Raw genomic sequence first — 27,688 nt, 5'->3', positions numbered from 1 at the left:
GAAAAGCTCTCACCCGCTGTGAAGTTTAATGATGGAAACTTGTCTGTGTGTGAGTGTCTCATTTGGTGTTCTTTTTCAGGTTTCCCTCAATTGAGAAATTATGTACAGAAAATAGCACACGTGCGACGAAAAACTTTGCAACTTCGAGAGCTTTCTAAATATTTGCTAATCATTTCCATCATCGCTGGAATGTGCAACGAAATAGGTTTTTATTGAAAAGAACATTTGATTTTGATATTGCAACAATTAAGCTCATTAGAAGACTGTTTTGCATACTAAACACCGCCAATGCTGTGCTCTTCTGCATGAGCTTTCGCGCTGTGAAATGGGACAAACAATAAATTACACTCGATGTTGTCTCGCCCCTTGGGAAAGCCGCCCAATTTACTTGAGCTTTCGTGGGTCGTATTTTGGCCTTCCCTTTTCTCTCTCTCTCGTCCCAAAACAATTAAAGTTGAAGGTCATGGAGGAAAAAAAGCGTGGGAAAAGTTCTTGTGGCACTTTAACACCTCTGTGCGGTTCATTTTCATATATAACAACCTCCGCCATCGTGAATTTGAGCACAATAATGGAACTTTCCCCTTCTGTTTGTCATCAATTAGCTCCTATTAATCGTGGAGTTGTACGTGACTAATTGAGAAATGAGAAATTTTACAATTCCCCTTCCGAGAGGCCCCCAAATACTTTTTCACCCTCCCCACAAAAGGGGCGCCTCCACAATGAATACGAATTGACTGATTTAATGAGTGGTTCTGGCCGGAACAAAGGCAAAGGGAGCGAGAATCGCAAATTTGCAGGCAAAGCAGCCAAAATACCAAATATCTATCCTGCCTAAGACACAAGGATTCCCCCGTCGAGAATGGAATTCAGGATGGAAAGTGGAGAGAGAGAGAGGAAATTATTATTAAACCCACAGGATATACCTTCGTACACATAGATTAGCGGTGAAGCGCAATTGGGGGATGAGAAGTCATGGTGGAGGGAAAAAAAAGACTCCTTTTCACTTTTTGCCTGGTATAATTCAAATTTGACTCATTGCGGTTTAAGGCGCGCGCGGGGAGTTTTGACTAACGATTAGGCAATGCGTGAAAGGAAATTTCAAACCAATAATAATAACATTTCCGCTTTTCAATTTCATATTCCACTCACGTTCTGCAAAAGCTCTCGGAGGCAATTTTTCCGTTGCCCCCTTTTTCTTCATGTTGTTGCTTTTCTCCACACCATTTTGGCCTATTTTCATTCCGCCTTTTTTTTTCTCTCGGATATTGTGTGTCTTAATACATTTATTTATCACAAAACACAAGATCCCACTATAATATGGAAATATATCACTGGGAAATTCTCCCATGACATCGTCAGAAGGGGAGGGAATTTTAAATATTCTCCCCCGAACCATTCATCGATCCCACTCTGACGCCCCATGAATTTGGTATCCTAGGAAAAGCCCATGGTAAACAACGGAGCTTCAGCTGAGGATTTTCCGCCTCAATGCCTGCATCAGGCGAAGGCATTCACAAGCCCGAATTCCGAGGAGCCACAATGCAAATTATTTTCTTGTCCAAAACCAAACTGGAGGCTGAATAGAACGGATGAGGCAGAGTTCAATTAATTCCGTGTGCATTCACTGGTAGATTTCAATATGGATTAAAATAGACAATTCATTGTGTCCTCCAGAAGTTCTTCAAAGTTTTAAACAATTTTTTTTACGACAGCAAATGTCTCTAAATTGCTAAGTCACAGCGGGTCCCAAAATGCTTCTTGATGCTACTTGAGCAAGCAAGTGCATTTTAGCACTAATTCAGAGCGTCTGATGAATTTTTAATCAAGTTTTAACACACATTCTGGGACAAAAATAGTACAAATTGGCAATCTAAGGACTAATTTGTCAATTTCAGTCTTATAATTCTCTTGAAATTGTGTGAAAAAAGGACATTTTAAGCATATAAGCGTATAAGAAAAATTATATATTTCTAGAAATCAAGTCCGAATCCCGAGACATTTAATTATTCCATTTGAATGGTTTTCGCTTTTGAATTTCTGGCACATTTCAAGCTCTCAGATCAATTTTCAAAGACCATTTCTAACATTTTCCAATACTCAGGAATAAGGATTATAGGTTTAATTTATCGCAGCTGTATTTTTATTGGGAAAATATCTCTGAAATCGAGTCTGTATATTTATAGCGGCCGTTTACAATTTAACCCATTGATTAACTCCTATGCGGCGGAGCTCTAGTCCAAATCCAGTGCTGAAATCGCCCCTCGCGCGCCGCCCGCCCGTGAATTATGCCCTCCAGATGAGCCACCCTGATGCCCAACAGCTGTGGGAAAGCTGAATTTTCCACACCGTCACCGGGAGGGTCCGTGGTGGGGCGCTGCTCATGTGTGCCACGGAAGAAACTCATTTCAGTTTCGATCTGGCTGAGCGCTGTGGGGTGTGGGGGATATTTGGCGAGCGTCCAAAAAGCTCCGTCGCCACCACAAAATCAATAGACGTAGAGCTTGAGGGAAACTTACAAGGCGAAATTCTCGGTAGAATCATTCCGGGGCGCCCCGATGGGGTGGGGAGGTGGGTTGTGCAATTTTGGGAGCTTTCGCTGGCCTTCGCGCCAATTGAGGCGCTTCGGGAGCCCAAGACTCCCGTCCGCCAGGCTCCACCGGCGGGGGGACGGCGAGCGAGAGCGCACGATGTGGGACAGAGCGAGACGGCGCGCGGCGCGCCAATCAATAACCAACCCTGAGCAGCTCGGCTCCGTCAGCTGCACTCGTGCGGGGCGCTCGGGTGGCGCTCGGGCGTCGCGCCTGCCCGATCCCGAGTCGCACGGCGGCGGGCGGCGAGCCACCGCCGCGCCGTCAGTGTGTGTTCTTGCCCCAAAAGTCGAGTTGCGAGCAATCTTCTCTCGCCACGGTTAATTTTTCGGTGTGTGTAGAATTTCTGTGTGTGTGCAGGCCAACACCTGCCCTCCTATCCGTTTGCTTGGGTGGACATTCTGTGGCTGAAGGCGCCAGGATCGCGAGTCCAGGACCTGTGCGGATAGTTTTGCAGCCTCTCTGGTGTGTGCAATCAATTGGCCCCGTATTTCTCCATTGGGGAAGGGTGACACGCGCCATCCCGCTCTCTCTCTTTTCCGCATTAAGGGGAAGCAAGAGCGCCTGTCGCACACCCGCCGTTTGGGGCGCTGCGAAACGTCAAACGGCCCGCAATCTTGTCACTCTCGCGGCCACGGCGATCCTTTTGCGTGGTGTTTTGATTTCGATATAGTGTGATCGTCGCTGTTGCATAGTTTTCTGGCGCATCCACAGCCGCCGCCGCCACACGAGAGCCGTCGACTTGTGTGTGAGTGGCGCTCACATTGTTACATCTGTCCAGCCGTCTTTGCGTGTGTTCATTTGCTTGGTGTTCGCCGTGCGCTTTTGACAGGGGCGAAAAAAGAGAGAGGAAAAAAACAGTGCTGTCATTGCGAGATAAAACGCAGTAAAAACACGTCAAATCACTGCAAAATTCCTCTTGTCCGCCTGCTTGAATTTTGCTCAAATTCCGTTTATCCTGCGATTGTGTGCGTGGAAATTGTGGGAAAAGTCAGCGAGCGAGAGGGCAATAGATAAGGTAAAATTTTCCTATTCGGAGAACCAGTAGAGAAAGTGTCGTTTCGCCTGTGGGCGCGCGCGTGCGTGAATTACGTCATTGGAGTGTTTCTCATCGGTTTTCGGGAGTTGGCAGTTGTGAATTGTACGTGAAACAGTCGATTACCAACCAACAATCCCGCCCGAAAGTCTCGCACAGGCCATTCTTTCTTCCTCCCTCGCAGAGAGGCTCCCAATTAATCTCTCACGAGACACTTGACACAGCACACGGTATGTTCCTCAATGTCATGTATCGATGTTTAAATTCCTTGATTGGTTTTATGTTCAGCTGTTTTGACTGTCCGATGTAAATGTTTGTCGTTTGTCCGCAAAGAGACATTGCACACCGACAATAAACACATACTGAAGAGAGACATCGAGTTTACTTGAATTACTCTGAGCCACGATTTTTCCCTTCACCCCAAACTCACCCCCCAAAAGCATCACTTTTGTGGCTCTTTTTCTTCCCTCTGCAATCAGTTGAATTGAGTTATATGTTCTGCGATATTGGTACAAAGTGTCTGACCTGAGAGAGCAGAGGAACTTTGTCCGTGAGTATGTGAGATAAATGTGAGAAATTCACCCCATTCGACACACAGCAGACTCTCACACACAAAGCTCCAATTTTTCCTATAATTCAATTAAACATCACCTGCAATGGCGCGCAACTTTTATCACACGCCGATGGAGAGTCAATTAGTTCGCCTGCGAACGCGCCATGTGATTCTGACCGGTGTGAACACTTGACATTGCGCGACGCAGGAGCGAATTTGCGGCAAAAATGAAGCTCCTGCATGACAAATGATGCCACATTGAACTCTTCACCTGCACATCATTGCCCCCACTTTATTGTGCGCTGCCAAAGCTCTCCGCTGGGCTTTTCTTCACCCCACGGAAATTCACTTTCACGACGCTTTCACCTGTTTGCACGCAAACCGCCCACGATCACAGACATTTTAGCAGATAAAATCTATCTGAAAGACACTCGGAAAGCTCTTTGTTTTTTGATCATTCTGAAACTGAAATAAATTATAAAGATTTATTAACATTTCTTACGTCGTAAACTATGAAATATCAACTTTTAAGTAAATATTGAATAAGAGTTGAGTGGAAAATTAAGAATCTCTTTGATTTAAATGAAAAACAAGTAAAATCGACTTTTTTCAAACTTAATGTTCTCAATCAAATAATCAATTATTTCAGTAAAATAATCAAAAAATGATTATTTTCCTATGTAAAAATAGGAAAAATAATCAAATTTTGAATTAAATAATAAAAAAATGATTATTTTCAATCAATGAATCAGGATATTCTGAATATTCACAATTTTTCAATTATATTCAAATTTTGATTAAATATTCAGAAATGACCAAAAAATAATCAGAATTTTTACGAAAAAATCAATTTTTAATGAAATATTCAGAAATTAATTAAGAATAATCAGAATTTTGTATGAAATAATCAAAGTTTGATTAATAATCACAAATAATAATAAAAAAAATGATTAAATAATCTGAAAATTAATGGTCTCAACTTGCGAATGACTGCCCCCTTGACTTTTTCTATCTAGTATTTAATATTTGTTTGTCATAGTTTAGCTGAAATATATTAAAAAATAGATATTTAATAAACTGGAGGTTATTTACAATAATTAATTAAGAGAAATATTATCATTTTATTGAAAAATTAGCTAAACTTGAGGTGAAATCAGTGAATTTCAAAGCGATATTAAGACTAAATTTTTCATTTTATCTAAATTTGTTTTCTGACATTTTCAATTTTTTTGCGATCCATTTTCACTAAATAAGAATAAAGTTTTATTAATAGAAAATGTCAATTTTTCTTTGCTTCAAGCAGTGAAACTCAATGTTATAGATTCTAGTCTAAATATGTACAATATTATAAATATATAATATCCTCATTATGTGTATTTAAGCTTACGAAAAGTTATTTTATTTTCTCAGGAATTCATTAAATTCATGTGTATGAAATATTCACGAGTATCGCTTTTGAAGATCAATAACTGAACACTCTAATTAACTGATTGGCAGAGCTTGAAATTTCCTCTCGGTAAATTGCATTCCGCGGAATTTTCTCGTGGAATTCTGCGAAATTCTACATTATGCTCTTCAGGGAAAATCAAATATTCATTCTAGACATTCTTGGTAATTCGTATTAATTATTAGGCACCGCTGCGTTATCCATTCGCTTCGTGAGTGTATTTCTCCACCCACGCGCGTGATAAATGTCTGCGGCATTTGCAATCATCGATACCCCAATAGTCATTTATTCAATTTTTATCAATTTCACCTTTCCATGACAACGCCGAACCAACAACCGCCGCGGCACAATTTGCACAGGACAAAAACGACACACACACATGAGCCGACATTGCATGGTTAATCGCGACAAAATGCGCGATGGTGGAAAATATCAATTTCATTCGTAATGAGTGTAGCGGAATTAATGGGAAACATTTTCATTTTAATCCACCAATTTGATGGTTCTGTCTTGAGTGTGGGTTTAATTTAAAACGGTGAAAAAAAAATTATTCCAATTCACCGAAATTCCGAAATACGCTTCAATCATCATAACGATCCCAGGTTTTAAAACATGCATCGTATTTTTTGGACGGCTTTGCTGAGATTATCGGCATTATTCTGGCGTTACTACTTTCAGCCATTTGCACACAACACTCACTATTTTATGATATTTAATGCTGCGCATAATTGGAATTATTCATGTCTGAAAAATTTTCCACATCACATTGTTGTTTTATTGTAAGCAGATATTATTGTTTGTTCAAACATTCTGTGTCATGTTATTTTGCATGCGTGTGAGTTTTTTTGTGTTTAGTCTTTCTTTGTCTTCACTAATTTTTGATGAATATTTCGACGGGTGAATGGAAAACTATGAAAAGTCGATTTATCATAGTTTACGTTTTATGTATTTTTGAAAAGCCTTTTATTTGTTCTTTCTGTACAAAAATTTTGAGATTTGTATCTTATGAGACAATAGAAAAAATCTTATTTATCTAAAAAGCACAAATGGAAAAAAATTGTCATGTTTTACGAATGAAAAGTCGAATTTTCATTATTTACGCTGAAGAATTTTTCCCCAAGAAAAATATCTCAAAAATTGCAGTCAAACGCATAAAACGCCTTTTCTGAAAATAATTACAGATTCTCAAAAGTATTCTTAAATGTTTTTTAGAATTTGAATGAATATTTTTCATATCTTTTTAATTTTTTTTGCTTGAGAACTTTAAAAAAAAGTTCAAGTAAAGTATGTAAAATTGATTTTTAGAACTATTTTCAATAAAATCGACTCGAAGAGTAATAAAAAGAGATTTTGAAAAATATAAATTTTCAGATTTTCCATTAATTTTGGCATATTTTAGTCAAAATTTCCAATAAATACCGATAAAATCAACTAAAATATTTATAAAATCATAAATTCAGAGCAATATTTACACTTTAACGGACGATTTGAAGGCTTTTTAAGATAAATTTGGCAAATTTTGCAGCGATATTGAAGCGAAATCTTGAAATCGCTCTGCTGAAAAATTGTGTTTTTGGCTTTTCATAGTTTTCGATTCACCCGTCGATTTGTGAATTCCACAATCATCTTCGCTGTCAGTTAATGACAGAGATTTTGTCATTATTTCACACAATTGCACGAATAATTTGTGTCACTATCAATTTCTTCAAATATCACATCTTATCTCACAGCGTCTGATAAACAAATTTGCTCGCAAAGTAAACATTCTCTCAATCATGTGTCAATAATATGTATAAGGACTGTAAGTCTGTGCTGTCCAATACGCAAGCATGTTGGATAAACAAGCTTTATGAAAAGGTTGTGTTTGTTGAATTTCATGGGGGGATGTTTCGAATGGAAAACCCACTTTACGCTTTTTTTGCGCTCGGGAAGATGATAAGTAAAAATCTGTGGATCATATATAATGGCTCTCATAGAGTGGAACCGAAGAGCTGACATGGAATTGACCCCGTCCTTCGGCTGAAAGTATGCTTTTGAGGGATGAATTTCATATCTGTGGCCGATGAGCTTTCACAATTCGGGGGCGCCACATCAAAGAATGTTTCTGGAATAGCATTTGAAAGTGGATATTTGGCATTGTACAATAATTGGGAAAATGGAATAACATCCACAATGTTTATTAATTAACAAAATGCAGATAGGAATATATATAGTTCACACTGCTAGGGTGGATTGAATGTGGAAATTTTGAGAAAGGACGAAACGCCAATTGGCCAATTGATCGTGGAAATTGGGTTTGCCAAAGCACACCATCCAGAGCCTGTGAAAGTTCTCTTGGGCAACAATAAGCGCAATTGTAGGTGTGATTGTTGCAGAGTCATAAAATGAAATTATCCCTCAATGGCTTGCGGATCAATACGAATAATAATTCTTCTTTATTACTTCTTCCACTCCTTCACCTTGTAAACCACCCGCATTAACTTCCACATTTGTTGTTCTCTGCGTCGCAATCGTCCTTTTTTGCCACTCTGGCACAATCTACAAACATTTTACTGCTCCCCAACATTATCCTTGGCCTCTCTCTCTTTTGCTCTCTCTCTCTATTGCCCAAAATCACCATCACGACCGCGCCAACTTTTATGACAAAACACACTCGAGAGCTGGGCTTTTGGGGGGTGTTTCGATTTTTGGTCAGTCAATTCATCTGAGTGTATCTATTAATCAGGTGGAATTCGACAGTCAAGGACATGATTATCCCTCATAGTTGCTCACTCAATAAATACTTCAGGCTTTTCCACCCCTGGGAGGACTCTTTGACCATGAATTCCATCAATTAACTTATCCCGCCACGCCGGGAAATCGATGTGTAGTTATTGGAAGAGTGATATGGAAAGCGTCAGCTAATATAATACAAGTCACAACGAGTGAGCTTCAAAATGCCCCCATCGATCGACTATCACTCACTAATCTTTCGCAGTCGAGTCACACAGATCGCCGAGCTAGTTCTCAAGCTAATTGCATCTGATCAATGATTCATGGCGTGTAGTGAAGGGAAATCGCTTGTGGAGCCATTTGCTATAATGAGACTCTATCCATTCTGTCTTAGGGGATATTCAAGGAGGAGATAATAAACTGTGTACACCACTTTCTGACACTTCCTCAACTTCAGCAGTGCTTAAAACATGCGTTTTCCTCCCATTTTTCGGAACTTTATCTATTTTTCCAACTGCCGAAAGTGTCAAAAGCTCAAATTTAGGTGTTTTTCTCCTAAAAATACACCAATTTTTTACTTGCATGCTTGGGAAAACTCACGTGAGAAACAGTGTATTAGAAATATTTGAATTTTCCATAAGATATTTTGATGTGATTCAATTTTCAATCACTAACCTTAAAATTACCTTCACATATCTAAATGAATTTTTGAAAGAAACTTATTTGGAATCTTTTAAATGTAAAACTAATCGATAATGAGCTAAAATTTGCTATTTTAGAGTTAAAAAATCAATGAAACGCCTTTTAAAACAGACAATTTTATATCTTAAATCAATATTTTAGAGGTTATGATCAAACTTTTGCATACATTAACATGAGTTTAACATTGAAAACTTGTGATCTTCATCAGATTTCATTATGATTGTGCCATTAAATGCGAATTAAGCCAGCTTAGGCTCCAGAATGAATGATTTTGGAGGTTATATAGTGAGAAAGTTTAACTTAAATTCATAACATAACCTCGAAATTATATAAAGAACTATTTTTTCTCTCCAAATATTGCAATAATTTCTTTTGTAAGTAAGTTTTGAGCGCATTATGTTGAAAATATTCAAGCACCTCCATTTCCAAATACTTCAAATTGAATTGTACACTACTTCTGATCATATTATCTCCCCCTTGGGGGAGTTATGATTAGAGGGAACAAACGCAGAGAATCATCGGCCAAATAGAGTCAGTTTAAATACGGATGCCGGGAGTTTTGAACCTTTTTGGGCGCGCCACAGTGTATCGAAGTAATTCGATCAGTAATTTATCGATCAATCTGCCAGTGTAATTCATTTCTGGGCAAATTGATTTTGTGGCTTTGTAATTTCCTCCGCATATGGAGCTCCTCCTCTGCCAGGCGTTTCAGCTCAATTTGCAATTTTCCCTCCGATAGATTCTCTCTCCGGCTACTGAAACAATTTCACATTCTTTGATATGGAAATTTTGTTACTCTATTCACTCATTTTTGTCCATAATAATGCTTTTTTTTGGTCCTCTTTCTCAAATTGTCTTCAGAAATTTGTGCAATTTTGCAAGGAATTCTCAACATTTCTTCTCAACTTTTGTGTATATAGAGAATTTTCACAATGTTGAAGCTCATCTCAAAGCTCTCTTATATAGCATGGAATTTTTTGGGAGAAACAAAACTATCCTTTGTCCCCTCGAAAAGGCTGTGTGCAGAATATGGTAAAAAGAATCGTCAAAGGAATCGAAATAATGAATTAGCTGAAGCTTAAACTTCTTGTGTGTCACCACAAGACACTGGAAGCGTCCTTTTGTATCGTTGTATGGCCATAGAGCTGTGGTGGAGAAAGCAAGAGGTCTGTGCTTATCAATAAAAGGGGTTGAAACCACAAATCGTGGGGATTTGCCATTGAGAATCTCCAACTGCTTCTGCCATGAGCTCCATAATAAATGAGTTCTATTTAGTTGTCCATCTGTTTGCTCGTATGGAGGAAGAAAACTGGGAAACAAATGGGAAAATGAGTTATCCTTGGCACGTAAGCTGAGGAAGACGGACATATTGGGGGATGATGAGGTGAATATATTTTGGGGGTGGTTGGGAAATCCACTCACTTTGCTTTTTAATGGAAACAGAGAGAGAGAGAATTTTGCGAGTACTTCGCATGCCAATCGATTCAATTGGGCTGTTGAGCTGGACTCTAAATCCCTTTCTTGTTTTTGACCATCAGGCAAATCGAATCAACCATTTGCGAGGGCGTGGGGGAGGGAGTGAATGGCAAAGGGGTCGTTGAGGAAGCTGAGAAATTGGAGTTTCTTCGTGCTTAATGTCCCTTGAAGAGAGAGCCGTATATATAGTGATGCCACTTTTGAGGGTGAAAGAAAAGACAAGGGGACAGATATATAGAGTTTATGGGGTCAATCATGAAATTATCCTGACTTTCTCAATTGAGTTCAATCAACTCCTAATGGAGTTGCGCTCGTCCAGAACTTTGTGATTTTGTCATGTTTATTTATGTATATAGGAAAGTTGTGCATAACTGAGCTTGCTTAATTACACTTCTTTCAATGCTATCGATCATGTTTCGTAATGGAAAATTCACCTCCCCCCTGTCTGTCGCCCATTGAAGACCTCTTGACTGCTGGCGAAGGGGTTGGAAAACTTGCACGGTGCAAGTGTTGTCCGTTTCCGGTTTCCACGGTGAATAACAGCATTTCACCGCACAAAGACATGACGAGTCGACGGTGGAAAACTTACAGTGACAGCATGAATTTTTCCATCATACAACAAGACACATCTCGTCATCCTCGATTGCTTCTGACTTCGAGACTTTCTTCGAGACTTGCTTCGAGGCTATTGTGCAGCAAATGACTATCAATTGTCGATTGAGTGTGTGTGTGTGTGTGTTTATTGCGCCATTTCAAGCATGCCAAAAGTGGTTTCCACTTAATATTTTGTGGGGCACAGCTCAATAGCGAGGCAATTTTGTCTTACTCGGGGGTGGAGATGGCTTTGGGTGAACCTTCTCGACAGTGCTGTTAAGCACTGAATGCTCGCTCCCCATCTATTCTCAGTGTAATTGAATATTACATGAATTATGGCTGTTTGTTTGTGCCATAATTAACGTGAAAATGATTGAGGGGATGCTCAATGCCTTGTCTTCAATCGCGCGCGCTATTTTCTTTCGATTGTCGATGCAAAATGAGCTTTTCCGCGCGGATGTGAAGGGAAATCACATTGAGTTGAAAGCTCTCGGTGTCCTTGAGGGGTGGTGATAAAATTAACTTTTTCGAGTGAAGGGGAAAATTGAAACTGTTAAGCTTTTCACGTCTCTAGTAATTCATCTCTAGTGACATTTTAGCAGACAAAGTCCGGAAGGGTTGAAAAAGGGTTGGATAAAAATTGGGTCATTGATTAATTATGTCAATTTTCTTCTGACACTTCTTTCCATATTGTGAGCTTTTTTTTTCTCCCGACACAGAGGGAAAATCTGTACAGTCACTGTCATTGATTTGCGATTGTCATTTTCGTTTTTTTGGAAAATGATACCGATCGCTTTTCCTCTACCATCCTCGAGACCATTTTTCATGGCAGGACATTTCCTTTGACAGAGAGTTTCTGCATTCACCCCATTACACTCAGTGTCACCGGCAGCAATTGGAGAAAATTGGGAATTAATCTAATTTTCGTTGGCAATTTTACCCCAGAACTTCACCCTCCGTTGAGTGTATCATCAAACGGAAGTAATAACTTTAATATTTTCACATAATTGCGACAATGATAAGAAAAAGTGTATCGAGAATTTGATTTTCCTGCAAATCGAGGGGTTTTCGCCCCGTTGTGCCTTAGTTAGGGGCGAATGAGGCAGATTTTATCAGTTTTTTTTCCAAAAAAGATAAAGAGTTTTAGTTTTTCTCTTAATATTGACATTAAAACATGTAAAAATACAGAAAATCAAATGGTTTTTGTATAAAAAACATATGAAAATTCATGACAATTTGTCCAAAAGTGAGCGAAATTGAATGTAAATATTATTTCTAGACCAAAGAATTTATCTATCTGCGAAAGAAAGGGTAGAGATCGATAGCAGAGGATCCTGGTGGAAGGGAAAGCCGCTCTTTGGGGAGAGTGGTTCACTTTATGATGTGCTGCTGGATGTGTAATGCCAATGATTGCCTGGCTGCATGTTTCTGGGGCTTCCGATCACTTGTTCCCCTCGCACCCTCATCTAATTATCCACCCAATACACTGAGGAGGGTGCTTTGAGAGTGAATCAATTGGGGGGGTGTGGAGTGTGAGACGAGGGCAATTTAAATGTCCATCGGAGGTGCGAGAGCGCTTCGCCAAAATTAGGTATATGGCACAATTGGCTCCCGATGGAGCCGCTCTTTCACCTCCGGGAGTGATTTGTTGCAGCAACACCGAAGAAAATTCTATTATTGAAATTATCGCACACACAATTTCCCATTATTTCCCATCTTATATTTTCAACACTCGACTTTTTCTCTTCTTCGCACACACATATTTCCTCTCACGGGCGCTCGAGGGTGACTTTTAGTGCTTTTACTCAACTTCCTGCATTTTTAGCATGTCAAGAGAGAGAGAGAGAGAGACAGGAGATCCTCTTATCTTCTCACTGTCGAGAGATGGTCTGAAATCTATATGTGTGTCGAAGGCAAAAGTTGGACAGAATTACGTCACAGATGACTGAGAAGCCATCGGGTTAGAGAAACTCAACACTCTCTGAAATATTAAACATTTCCAACTATGGCATGAGTTGTGAGGTTAAAAAGTAGCTTAACTCCTTCAGAGACTTTCGTTCGCAATTCTGGGTGCGGTATATGGAAAAGTTTCAAAGCTCTCTCTCTCCCCATTAGTGCTTTGGCGGCGCAATGCACTTCACAAACTGCCACGAGGGATTAAAATCATCTGCATTTTCTCCCCGCGCATATCGATTCGTCTCGGTGGAAAATCGACGTCTTTTTTTTCAATCTGACGGATTTGAGCTTCCAAGAGAAAACGTCGAAGCTTCAGCTTCGCCGGGTGAAAAGATGATTTTGTGTAGTGTTGCGGAAGACTGAAATAGAAAGTGAATAAAAGACTGATATGCGAGGGTGAGAAAAATGGATGGCTGAAAGTCATTTTCCCAGGGGGTGAATTGAAGAGGGTGTCTGTTTTCCTGCCTCGTGCAAGAGGTGACGAAGACGATGGCATAATGGGGGGAAGCCAGTGTCGACGGACCTTACATGATGACTCAATCAATATACCATTATCTTCAGGCTGTCCAGGATGCTGTGCGCTCCATCGCAATTCACTCACCGTGCGCCCACTTATACTGCCATCCACGTAATTTATGTTCCTGGGTTATGAAATACCACCGCGAGGGTTTTGTCACCTGAGAGAGAGAGAGAGGGTCTTTAGCTCAGCCAATAGAGGGCATGATTATTCGGTGTTTGCGCTGAGGAAGACGCAGAGAAGCTATCGAGAACATCTTCATCTTTTATTAATGAGTCACCCCATAAAAGTTCAAAGAGTCAACTTTATAGTTTAAAGTTTAATCTCTTGCAAAATTCACACAGAGGATGAGCTCATACTGTACGAGAACTTTTCAATAATTTCCCGCCAAAGCCTTGAAACACCCTCAAGAAGCGTTATGGCAGTGAATTGAAAGATTCTACACAGCAATCAACATGCGCCAGCAATTTAATTCAATTAAGCAAAACTGGAGCTTTTTCTCAAGTGTCGAGTTAATAGATTCACAGGAAAATTATAATACTCTCTCTCTCTCTCTTCCTCGGCTTGTTTGTCTTGTTTTGGGTGAGGAGGAGAAGGAATTTTTCGAATCCACTCCGTGTCTCCATTCCACATTGGGTGAGCTCTTATATCATGCGCCCCTCCGGAAAATGTGACGCCATAATATGCTGAAAGTGCGAACGAAAGTGTTATTCCGTATAAATAAATAAGGAGATGAAGATAATTCTTTTGCCAGCCTCGTCCTCCGGAGTTCCTCAAGAATTCCGACATTTTATGCGCCCTTTCACCCTTATGGCGCCCCGCACAAGGTGAATGATATGTGAAGGAATAAATAAAGTACCGCACACACAACTTACCTAATGGCCTTCATGTGGGGGCTGCTGCGCCTCCTTGCGACTATGTGTGTGTGTTCTGGCCACAACTCGCCAAACTTGCTCTATTTCTTTATTGCGTTAGGCTGATATATAAAAGCACCACCCGCCCCAGTCGACAAGGCGAATAATTCAGCAAATTTCTCACCCAGTCCAGAGGGAGAAAGTCGTACAAGTGGCCCAATATTATCAATTCATGTGACCAGAAACCTCGAAGGGGAGGGAAAAATTTAATCTTTTTTATATGTCAACCCTTCTCTGTTCTCTCTGTTTGTGGCCAAAAGGGGGGGAAGGGATGAAATTTGTGGGCAGAATCTTGAATTTTCCATGCATTTCGAGATTGAGAAGTGAAAAGTGTTGTCGGAAATATGAGTTTTCCATTAAAGAGCATTAGAAATTAATTGAAACACTTCTATTTGCATAGATTTCAGCTGAGTTTTGGAGCTTTTCTACTCTCAATATTTCCCCCTTGATTTCAAAGCTCTGAAGGGGATATGTATAGTGGAACAGAGCATGACACAGAGAGAGGCAGATGGAGGAAATTGAAGATTTTCCTGTGTCTCATCTTCACAATCCACACGAACACTTCCTTGTATCGCACGTTCGGGCCTCGGCAATTTCGCCCTTGGGCAAAATATAACTTCTCATCGCCTAAAAGTTATGTTTTGCCACCATCCATTGTCATATGCCGGAGAGTCTGTTTGGCCCACGATCCCCTGGATTTCACCTCATGTCTCTTCCGGTGTCCCATTTGTCTGTCTCCCCTTCGCACGCATCCGCAAAAGGCGCCCCTTTCGCTGGCGCACAATATATCAGAGCACACATCTGAATCATATTCCGCAACAGCTTCCGCACTGGATCCCTGGCATGGCTATAGATGGGAGATGAGATCAGTCGACAGAGATAAAGTCTCTCAATCCAATCTTAATTGCGTGTATCAAAATCAAGTGTCGCACAAAGTTATGACTAATTATTCCGGTGGCATAATTAGCTTTTTGATTAATTCATGTCGCTCTGGCCACTTGATTGCGTGATTAATTGAAAAATCATCATTCCACAGATGGGGCAGTCATGCGAATTGTATCTCAAATCTTGCCGACTAATAAAGTCCACCAACTCTGGGAGGCGGGTTTCCTCTTCGTGTCCCAGGTGAAATGTGTCGGTTGTGGGGGTGGTGAAGTGAGTGGGAAAAGGGAGTGAATCACTCTCTCCCAGGATGTTTCAGTCAAATACACAAGACGCAAAATCTAAACATCCTCCATATGTGAAGGATTCCCTCTTGCAAAATGCCCCAAAACGTGCTGAAGTGCCTCGCGAGGCGGAGAAGATTAGACGCTTGTCGCCCACTCGAGGAGAGCTTTCTTCTGTGCTCCCCGCAATGTTTTCGTATAATTTCATACTAAATCCCCGCACATAAAAATGTTCTCTCTTCCGCAGGTTCACTTTTCCGTGGGCTGAAGGCAGACCTGTGAGGTGGTGATACTCAATTAATTTCCCGGAAAGAATCTTCTCTCGGTGAGCTTACGAATTTTAATTATCTTCTCATGGTTTAAACAGTATTGCGAAGAAAGGAACTCATCCAATGAAGCACACAAAACACCTGTAAAAGAAAGTATAAAGCCAAGAAATGCCTAATTATATTGCTGTGACATTTTGATCACTTGACTTTGTAGTGCTATATGTATACAATTTAATTGAAAAAACAAACTATTGACGTCGCGAAAGTCGTGCAAGTTCACAGAAGCACTAAAGTGTCAACATTGAAGTCAAACAGCTAATTCCAGCGAAATACAGCCCGAAGGGCAAAAACTGAAAGAACGTGGGCAAATCATAAAACAAAATATCCTCTGAAGCTTTCGCTTCTGCACACAGACGAGAAAAAAAGCTCAATACAAAAACTCTCTCTGAGGCAGCTTGAGCGTGATAAAGGATTTCTTGGAAGCTCTTTTCATGCTTTCCTGAATTCTTCCATCTCTCAAGCTAAGGGTTGAATTTTTTACAAATCCCGATACATTTGGAATATTGACTGCTTTATCTTCTTCAAAATAGACAACGTTTCATCAAAGCACTTCAATCAATACTCGTTTTGTGAGATAAATATGACACATTTGCTCTAAAATGCTTTATTATACTCAAAGCTTTGTAACTGATATTACTTCACAATATATCTCTGTGCTGGAGAATTAATGGCATGCATAAAGGAAACTAATTAGCAAAGGGCCAGGCCACAATTGCTCTATTATTCCTATCTTCAATCTATTGAGAAACTGTGCTTTTCTAAGCTCGTGTCTAATCACAAGTTCATCTGTTTTCATGTCCTTTATTGGTAGTTACTTGCGATTGTTGTGCGAGTGAGAATTTCCACAAAGTGACGAGCAAAAGCATAAAATGATCCCTTTGGCTCACTTTTCCACCCTGCATCGCAACATCTAGGGGACATTTTTTTTTCAAATGCAAATACGCAAGAAAAGTTACTCCAAGTCATCAAGTTTAATATTTTAATAAGACGCAGTGCGCTGCAAAAGTTAACTATATTCCATGTCGTAGATTTTTCCTGGGAAATTAATCCGGCACAAAAAGCTCTGTTCTCTTCGTGAAAGGGGAGATGGGTGAGAGGGAGAAGTGCGGGGTGGAGTTATGCATTATTTATCACAATCCACAGAATTTGCACAATAAAATGCTTGTAAAATGAAGTATGGTGAAAGTTCGTGAGGTGTGAAAAAGCTTCTATTTCCGACATAATGCAAAATACTTCATTTCCTCGCGCAACTCCTCAACTTTTTCCGCTCGCGCGCGAGGGCAAATGTATTGCCATTATGTGGAAAACACAGTGCGAGTATCATGTCATGAAGTCAAGTACTGGGTTAATGAGATGTTTCTCATTTTTATACCCACACCACGCGGGACTCATCTCTCGCGCAGCTCAACTTTTGACACCGAGAAATGTAATTTTCCACCCTGAATGTCTGGCAGGATGCTGCTCAACCCTTCACCTTTCCTCTGCCCCCCTCCCCCACATTCGTCACAATTTCATTTTTAATCCCCCGAAACTGTTGGCAAACTTTGCTCTGTGCGAACAACGGCCAAACATGTGCCCCAGAGTGGAGCCACACGGCACAATGGAGAGCACACACAAGGAGCAAACATGAATATAAAAGCTCTCTGGGTTGGAATTAGTGAGAATGTGTATTTGTTGTTTATGATAGGGCATTCAGATGGTTTGAAAGACAGTCAGAAACTCGGGCGCGAGCTTGCAAAAAACGACACCCGGAAAAGGGGCGCACAAGTAAATACGCCGTGGAGCTGAAAATGGAGAAATGCTCTTTGATTTCCAATACAGAACATTCGTCAAGATGAAATCATTCCCTTTGTAATTACTTATAATTACGTCTTCAAAGCACGAAGAAAGAGTTTAAGAAATACACAATTTTCTCTATCACTTCTAGCATTTTTATCCAAAAATTATAAAAAAAAAAACTTTGAGTGTTTGGGTTTTAGTTAAAAATTCTTGTAAATCAAATTTGGTGGTTTTTGCGCTTAATAAATTTCCACAGAATAAACAGTCACAAAACACAAATAATTTCCATTTGCCAACAATTCTGTTCAAATTTTTCGTTTTTCCAATAATTTTTTGCTTCGCTTCAGACTATAAATTAAGGGTTAAATCTACTGATATTTTGTAAATAAAATACTGACCAAAATGTTGCCCAATTTTCACGCATTGGCTCAGCTTCTGGTCTCTTTAGTTGTTCTCCTCTCAGCCCGGGAATCTCATGGCGAAAGCTCTCCGACAACAGTCCATAAATATCCGAGTTATGTCCATTACTGTGGCTTGTGTGTGTGCCTATTTTTCGGCTGTGCCACTATGAAAGCTCCACTTAGGGTTTATACACCGCCCGCTCCACTCGGGAAGACGACGGAGTTCACCCTCGAATTAATATCGCTCAATCTATTTTTATACCTCTCGGCACACAAAGCCACAAGGCACCGGAGAGGACTAATTAGGTCTCAGGAGATATCATTTATACAATCCTCTTAAATGTCGCGGGAGGAAATAATTAAGCGAAAAGTAGAGGAATTGTCGGGTATTTTCCACAAAGAAGCTCTCAGTGGAGGATTTTAACTGACGATATCAAATGTGCAAATTGCTCAAATTGAGCATTTTTCAATTTGGCGAGATTCTTTCTTTGCGACAAAAGCTTCCAGGGAAATTTATTCGTCACATATTTATCATATATGCAGAAATTTGGACAATTTAATAACACAAGAGGACAACAAAGAGATTATTTCATTAAAAATATATATAATGTTGTCTCGAATATAATTAAATTCTTTAATATTGCATGACAGAAATGAATTTAAAAAATAAAAATCATCTCTTGATTTGATAAATATTCTTTTCAAGCTTGATAAATTTAATTAATCCTTTATATTTAGTGCAAAAAATGTTTAATTTATTTTTGATTCACTCACAAAATGCCGGAATACAAAGTTTATATGAAGAAATTTACTTTTGAAGCTTTTCAAATAATTTTCCACTCAAAGAAAAATGTTTTACAACAAGAGCAAATATTATCATGCTCTTTTTATACCTTTTTTCCCTTTTTTCTGTGTCCGAAAAGGGGGGAAAAAGTTGAGATGGTAAAACCTGGGGGGGGGTGAAAAGAGTTTAATAAGTCCCTTGAGGAGTTGGCAGAGAGAAAGAAAAAAAATAATGTTCTTGTAATTTAATTAAATAATTTCCACTTGGAGATTTTTCACGCGAAAAATTCTCAGCACGGGCAATGCAAACTTTCGCATCTTAGCGAAATTCCATGAGATACTTTTCCTCCTTCTCTTTCTCAGCCCCAGGATTCCTTTTGAAAGTGCCGGTTTTCCTTTTTTTCTGTGCACAGATCAACGGAATAGGAGAAAACAATCCGCATGTTCTTTCCTCTCATTCTGCACACTCATTTTCAGCTCTGCTCACTTCGCCTATATATGTACATATAATGTGCCTCTGCTGTGCCAGAGAAATGGTTGGATGAACAGTGAGATAAAACTTCCTCTGTCGCTTGAAACATTCCAGGCAAAAAGCATTCTGTGGGCGAGAGAGAGAGCTTTTGCATCACCGGAACAACATAGGTGTGTAATATAAGCTCCGCATTTGCCATTGTTTTCCGACCTCCACAATATTTTGCACGTACGCAATGTGGAACAATTGGAAAACATTGCCATTTGATGTCGTATCAATTTGTTCACGTAAACACACCCCGCGAACAATAGAGCGCACGGCGCTGAAAGCTCCAGTCCAATTAGACACGTTTTCATATTAATGACACATTTTGAAAAATCACTTTTAGATGAGATGCCAAATGAATTCCGGCTGCTGCAGCAGTGCTGAAGAGCATTGAAGCTATTGAAATGCAGCAGAGCTTTTTGCTCAGAGATTCAGCCAAAGTGTCAAATGTGCCTTTTTTTGCGCCATGACGCAACTTGTGCACAAAAGAATGGCGCAGTTTTTGGGGGGGAAAATCTAAGCTGAAAGAAATGACCTGAATGATATTTGTCAATATAAATTGCAAATTGAATGAGCAAAACTTCGTTGGCACACATTTTGGGGAATTTCTCCTAATTTAGAGCTTAGTTAATTAAAAGTGTTTTGCCGCCAAAATCACAACACGAATCATATAATTTAGCAAATTTAGATTCAAAATGCACAGTCTTGGCAAATGTTATGTGCGTCGGTAATTAAAACCAATTAAAACTGGAGAATAATATCAAAGAGCATTTTATCGTCAACTAGAATACACACACACACACACACATGGAATACGGCAAAATTTCCTCTCAAGCGAATTTAATTGCACTCGAGCGATAAAGCAGCCAAAAAGCGCGCCTTGGAGCACACTTTCTTCCGCACATTCACTATATATACTTCGCCTTGCGGAGCAACAATTCCGCTGAAAAAGCAATGCTCGAGGAATGGAAAATCTGGGAAAATCTTGTGTAATTTGCTGTGTGTGTATCTCAATTCATACAGAGTATGACATTTATGATTAAATACCTCCTAAGGGAGTGATTTTAGCTGTTATTTGCCACAATATTATCAAGAGAGGGAGTGCAGAAGTTGCCAAATCGGCTTCAATTCATATCAAGTGTGTTTACTTTGCACTGAGAGAAAAGATTCTATTGGGGCAAATGTGTTGTGTCCTGCTTTAATTAAATTTCTGAAATATATAAATAAGATGGCATTTCAAAAGCATATGGCGTTTACTTATTCAACGAATTTCTTAAATTTATTCCACGTCTCAGACAATAAAAAAAAATCCTCTTTAACATGGAATTGGGCTCATAAATTCCGCAGAGTCGAAGTTTGTGTGTTTTTGTCCGAGTGTTTGGCAGTACTAAGAGAGCTTCGCAGTGTGTACATAATCTCAATGTAGAATCTATTTGCACAAGTCAGCTTTTGGGATTCCACAGAGTCCAAAATTAATCATTGCTCGTCAATTGTGTGTAAAGCTAGCTATGCTATTTACCATTTGGCCCTCACTCTCTGGAGCTGACTCTTGGTCCCCTAAATTTTGGTGAATATCTCTCGCACGATCCCCGTGAAAGTCTCCGCAGAGCATCCATTGACTTCACATGGGGAAAAGCTGCTGGCTTACACCAACACACAATGGCACGAGAGTCCTATATATCGGGCAAATATTGACGAGATTTGTTTGCATATAAACAGAATCAGCTTATCTCATCCGAGTCGACGCCAATTTCCTTCCTTTTGCACACGGTTCGCACAAGTTCATGGGATTAACCCCCGTCGGCGCCCCCGTGGAAATGTTTTTTCGCTGTCTACAACGCGTTGAGTGTGTGTGTTTGTGTGTGTTTTGCATGAATTTTCCATGCGACATATAATAGCTCAGCGGAAGTCATCGAGGGTAACACGGATATTTTCACAATGACGTTGTCAAACAAAGAGCCACACGGAAAATCGCCTTCACCTGCTTTGCTGACTTCAGGAAAAACAATTCCACTGCAATTGAAGATATTTCTGCAATCGAGCTGTGAATTTTGCATGTTTCACCACCTCTCGAGAGGATGATTTGATGAGAAAGAGGCATTTGGGATGATCAATTCACATTGTACAAGAGCTCTTCTTGAGCACACACTCCACCCACGCCTTCTCATGGGTATTTTCCTCACCCGCAGAGAGGCAGAGTGAGATTTTAGCCGAGCCCAGAATGTCTTTCGAGTGAGTGATTTCAGGTGAGGAGATGATCCAAAGCGTATATATACTCTATATGCGAAATAATTTCTGTGAAGTCGAGCGGAAGAATTTCTGCAGAGAAAAAAAATCATTTGAGACCATTTTGGTGAGTCTTTGGCAGGTATTCAACTAAATATTTCACTAAGTTCGATGTTCCACACTCGCCTGTTTCGGACATTTTCCCACCCCCCCAGAGTAATTTATTCAGAAATCCTCCAAACTGCCCGAAGCATTCTGGACTTATCAGCAATCTTTCCGCAAAGGATGGATTTAAAATTAGAATGCGAGCGTTGCAGTGACGACATTTGGCACAGATTGACGTCACAAATTCTCTGCCAAATGTGCTTGACTTTGAGCTTTTTCAAGAGCTGAAATTCAAACACATTATCCTCTTATTCAATCATGAGACAGATGAGTATATCAAATATCAAAGGTGTGAAATTTGCGAAGAAGTTGAGAGAAGCTTTTCGCAGTCAATTCGCGTGGGAGCTTTTTTCCAGGCGGTGACAAGAGAATGGACTGTATCGCAATGAATAATAATTAGCATAAATAATAATTTACATTTCTCATTTCATATTCATTGCTATTCAAATTTACACAAAACAAATTGCCGGACAAAATGAGTGGTGAGCTTTGCTACATTTTCCCTTTCATCTCTCCTGTTTCCCTCAATTTCCTCACTCCCCCACCCCCCCTTCACCAGGGGAGCTTTTTTCCACTTGGCCGGCGTGCTCTGTGTGAGCTTGTTAGTGTTACGGGGCAAAAAGGATGAGAGCAAAGAAGCACCAATTTGTCGGTGTTTTTGCACAATAATAAAGTTTTTATTGAATGTGCTTACAGTGTAAACAAACTCCTGCCGTCTTCAACCGATGTCTGGAAGAGCGTGAGAGCGCCTTTTTGTTTGTCGATTATTAAAAACACAAGTTAATGTAAGCACAAATAGCTGAATGGTAAATTTCTTATCTAAATTTGATGAATCAATATTTTAGACACGAGCGTCTCTCTTTGCCTTCTGCCACCCCCTCTTGTGTTGGGGTTTCCCTTCCCCACCCCTCCCGTTTTTGGGGGCGGGAGAGCGGGGAAAAAATTCAATCTTTGATTATGCTCCACTCTGGAACTTCCTGAAAGCTTTTCGGCAGGCAGAAAGTGAGACAGAGAGGCTGAGTGAGAGCGGAAAATGAAAACTTTTTGCCCACACAACCATAAAAATCGATTCAACCGCAGCCAGATGTTTCCACAATTTTGCCTCTCGTACCACTAGTTGTCCGTATAGTGGATTTTTTTCTGCACAGCTCTCGGTTGCATGTCCTGCTTATCCGCACCAACAATGTGGGGAGGAGATGATGGGGTGGAGTGTGTGTGTGGGGGTGGGCTGTAAAAAGGCTGGCAACAGGAAAGTGGATGGCGGAAAAGTTGAATGGGAAGAACACAAATTCTGCTATGCATTAAAAAACTTTAAAATTCCCACCCTCGTCCACAATTTCTCACAGTTTTCCACACACACACAGAGCATTCAACACTGCTCCAGGACGATTTATTTACTGAATTTGGACGCGTTGTCTCCATATGTATTCCATTGAGGGGTGAATAAATGACTCGCTGGTTGAATTGTTAAGCAGAAAACATTGAAAGACTCTGTATTATCTGTCATTCAATGCAAAATCGGTCATTTGCAGCTTTTTTATTCACCCCTTGTGGTGTTTGCTTCTGTTTGAGGAATTGTGATTTTCTGATGGCGTCGGAACGAACTTTGTGCATCGTGTGAAAATCAGTCCTCTGTCAACAACATTACCATTCCACTGGTCCCGAGCCCAGACCGTCCTTTGGAAATTCCACGCCTCGGCGAGCACTGGGAATGTTAGTTAAGTGACAGTGTGTGAGGAGGCTTTCTGTGGGCGGAAAGTTATCCACGCAGAAAGTGTCCAGGGCGAAATACCCTCATTGCCTGTCCCTTTGGCTCTTGGTCTGAGAAATCACACCCCATCCGAGATTTCGGCCCATCCATCAAGTGCAAAAGAGGCACTCAGATTCTCTCGCACAGCAAATTCAATTGCTGTGAAAATAATAACACTTTATTCAATAGATTTTCCATCGTCAAATATTGCATTCATTATCAGTGCTTAACCAGCGGCCATTCCTTCAAAATCAATATTGAATTTGTGCCAGATTTTGGGGTTGAAACTCCCTTTCGGGGGAAAGAAAAAACATGCCACGAAATGATTAATTGCACACCCCCCAGCACCACAAAATTACACAAATCATCCCCCCAAAAGGGGGCGCAAGAGTGTGGTGGCCACTTGAAAAAGTGGTGAACGTTGAGCGTGATTAAATAGAAAGAGGTCAGTTGTGCGATATCAAAGGGACGGATTTATTTCAAGCGCACAAATTGAATCACTCTGCTAAAAACATTCAATGAAAATCATGCGTCATAATAGGGAAATTGAAAATGTCACTTCCAGGAGGAGAGACTGTCTGGTGGGTGAAAAAGCTCCAGATTCGCCCTCTGATTATTGCTCTCGAGTGTGTGTGTGTGTGTGTGTTTATACAGATTAAAATATCTGGCCAAGCGATGGTGGTGAGAAGGAATCAGAGAGTCTCGAAGGGTGTGTGGAAGGGCAAAAAACGGGCATTTTAGTGGCTCAAAAAAGTGGCTGACAAAGGTTTTAGCAGGTTCAGCGTGAATGAAATCAATTGTGAAGCCGCAAAGTTCTTATGCGATTAAGCATTCTATTATTGGCTCGTATTGATTTCACTGCGACGTTCATGAAACAACTTCTTACGGACACTCGACGCTTTGTTTGAACGTAAAACCTCACTTTATTAAGAACTTGTCAATTGAGTAAAAACTCTTAACTAGATTTTCTTCCAAACAGGGGAAAAAGCGCAATTTAAAGTCATATTTGTGCTTGTATTCGTGTGTCATTGCTTAAGCTTGGCTAAAGAATGAAAATTTCTTGTTTTTTTTTTTAATAATGATCATTAATCCAGAAAGTTTAGCAAGATTCTAAGACTAAAACTTTGCTTTTTCTATTTCAATATATATTGCTTGCAGTGATGCAAGTTGCACAAACTTTCCACCAAAGTTTCTATAAGAAGTTTCCTTGCTTAACACTATGATTTTTGGATTTTATTGTCATAATGAGAGACATTAACACTGTTTGCGAGTCAATAGTCAGAGAGAGAGAGAGAGAGTTCAATTGAATATCCATTTGGAATTGGTTTGCAAAGTGTGCGCGGATTTATGGGGGGAAAAGTTCTTCTTGGGGATATTATTATTGCGGCAAAGCTGAAAAACTTTCCTTGTCATTCATCCCACTTTGACTGCCAGGACTGAAGATTAAGAGATATTTTTTGCATAAGACCACGATCCTTAATGCAAAATGATGAGACATAAAAGTCGTAAAACTTTTGTTCTCTCGTGCTCTCAAGTGTGGCTCTCGCTCGCGGAAGTGCTGAAAATTTCTGCAGCCACGGCGGGTGGAAAGTGGATGAGGAACGTAAAGCCGAAAAATCCAAGAACCGCATTCATTAATATTTCACATGGTGGCAACTTGACATTATTCATTTCTCGTTAAATATTCAATATTTATTTTTCAGCCCGCAAGTCTGCATAATGATAAATTTAATTTTTGCGCCACCCACCCTTTCGCTATGTGGAAGACATAGCAATTTTAATGGTGTGTCAGAGTACATCAAATTATGCTGTATGCGATGCTGTGCAAGTCAAAATTCTCCTTCAGAACCATCGCTGAATGTACGGCTGTGGAGGACAACACAGAACCACCGAAAACACTCAAAGCAACCCCCAAAGTATAGTGGAGGGTGGTTTTTCTGGGGCTGCTGTAGTGTGGCGCGTGCAAGAAGGGCGTCTGGGGTGTTGAAGGGTGGCGAAAGTTGCCCAAAAAGCGTGAGGCGAGGCGAAAGTGTGATGATGATGATTGAGTTATTATTTACCGTCAACATGGAAAACTGATGAGTAAGCCATGCCCACACCCTCGCAGCCGCACGATTTTGTGGCCTCTGGGAGAGAGAGAGAGAGCTTGAGATCACAGAGGGTGGAAATGAAATTTCACCCCCAAGAAACCCGACGAGCAACTTTTCTCTTGTGGCGAGATCAAAAGCTCTCTGGTGCTCTTTTGTGGACACACCAGAGAGTCTGTGTCAAGAGTGGTCAGAGGAAGACTTTCGGGAGGAAATCCTTACCAACTTCTTATGTTCTTCATCCACCGCAGGCCTCTCCGTTCCTTCCCCACTAATTGTGAGAATTGGAAAGTGAAGACTATTCATTGCAGTGCGAAGTGCAAAGAGATATTATGTTTCCTCAGACTGAAAGTTTAATAAGAAAATTATCACAGCTTTTCATCTATTGGGCAAAATCTCTCATAACAACTTGAAAATGATCGAAAGAGATCTGGAAATATTTGACAAAAGTATTCTGGTAAATCCGAAAGCACTATTTTTTCCTAACTGAAAAGAAGAAATTTCATCTCGAAATGTATTCAAAAAATTCCAAGTCACAAGCGTTTCTTAAGCAAGCTCAGCATAAAATTTCCAACACTTCCCAAAGACTCTTTCACCTTCCTTCCACCCAACCGTCGAGGATGTCTCATAATTCTCCACCCTCTTTGGAGAAACTTTCACGAGCACTACAGATTTGATTTTTGTTGGAATTTGCAGGAAGTTAATTTTCCTTCAGGGACACATCTCCATTCTTCAAGGGGGTGTAAATCTTATTCATGTTAATGGGTGGAAAGTAAAATGAAGTGCCATCCGACCCCCACTGGAAAGCTCTCTTTCTCTCTCACACTCCGGCAGATGACATCTGCCGTGATCGAGATCGTCGCTCGAGTGGTGGATCCTCCCGAGATATCATTGAGCCGCCCCTTCTCAACCCTTTCCGGGGGGGAGCGCCTGTGGAAACAAAGGCAAACTGTGTGTGTGTTGGTGGGGTGAATGCGGTGAGATGATGGTTTCATACAATTTACATAACAACTTGAGAGCAAGAATATGTGTTGAGAGATAATTCATGCTTATATCATTTCACTATGCTCTGACTGCGGCGGGGATGGAAGAAAGAGGGTGTGAGAGAGAGAGAGGGAGCGAGTGCTCTTCAAGCGCACAGAGTTTGGGGAGATTTTTGGTGGAAATTGCTATTTTGTTCCATGTTCCTCATCATCTCCGCCCCCTGGAAAATGGCGAGTGTGTGTTCTTCCAGGGACATGTGAATGCCATCTAATGTACGATATGAGGATGTAAATGCGAAATAATTTTGTATGAGACGAATTCTCAATGGTACTCACAAAATTTCCACGCACGATGCTTGGAATTTCTCATTCACACACTCTCACACTCCTTCTTTTTCTGACTTCACCAATGCCAAACATATTCAATCCATCGCGTCTAGGCGGAAAACTTCTCTTTGCGAAAGATGAGGAAACTTTCCCTCTTCACGCATGTTGAAGGCTAGAGAAAATGGTTTTCTTCACAGCACAGCAAATGGAATTTTCTTCAAGTGTGAGAAGAGAGGACTTTACAAATTCCTCGACGACTGACATATATGTATATCGTGCCATTTTAAGCTCTTTAGCATTTTAAATTTTAATTTGATTCAACAACTTTTGACTCATGCTCATTATCTGACACAATATCATGACATTTGCACATTCTTCAACACCCACTCTTTGGCTTCCAGCTCTTCAGACACGAAGACACCCTTCTTTTCTGGGGGTGGAAGAAAGCTAATGAACAGAGTCAGTTACTTAAGTTTTCTTTGGGCAAAAACACAACTCCATCTCACTTTCCGGGGGTGAATAAATTCAACAGAGGGAATGTATAAAATTATGCTTTATTATCCAATCTATGTTCATGATGCACATTATTGAATTGTAAACCAATTAGTGTTGTATTTGTTTAATTACACGCATTACACAAATTTACGGTAATTGGGAGAAAGCCTATTAACAATATCCGG

At 40.3% G+C, this 27,688-nt stretch overlaps 1 protein-coding gene across 2 annotated transcripts in view; it reads left to right on the top strand.

Moving 5' to 3' along the window:
* The first annotated feature begins 3,436 nt into the window (after positions 1 to 3,436).
* The window catches only part of LOC132265059 (complexin), a 98,394-nt gene continuing 74,142 nt past the window's right edge, over positions 3,437 to 27,688 (top strand). The window contains exons 1-2 of one of the 2 annotated variants that reach the window (XM_059765505.1): positions 3,437 to 3,606; positions 15,909 to 15,986. The gene's annotated coding sequence lies outside the window, so the exon portion shown is untranslated. Of the gene's footprint in view, positions 3,607 to 3,727; positions 3,855 to 15,908; positions 15,987 to 27,688 lie in introns of those variants that run through there. The other variant, XM_059765504.1, reaches the window with a different exon arrangement.

This window comes from Phlebotomus argentipes, unplaced genomic scaffold, assembly GCF_947086385.1.
Source record: "Phlebotomus argentipes unplaced genomic scaffold, Phlebotomus argentipes genome assembly contig_2, whole genome shotgun sequence".
Taxonomy (NCBI): domain Eukaryota; kingdom Metazoa; phylum Arthropoda; class Insecta; order Diptera; family Psychodidae; genus Phlebotomus; species Phlebotomus argentipes.
This window is presented reverse-complemented; position numbering and strand designations above follow the sequence as displayed.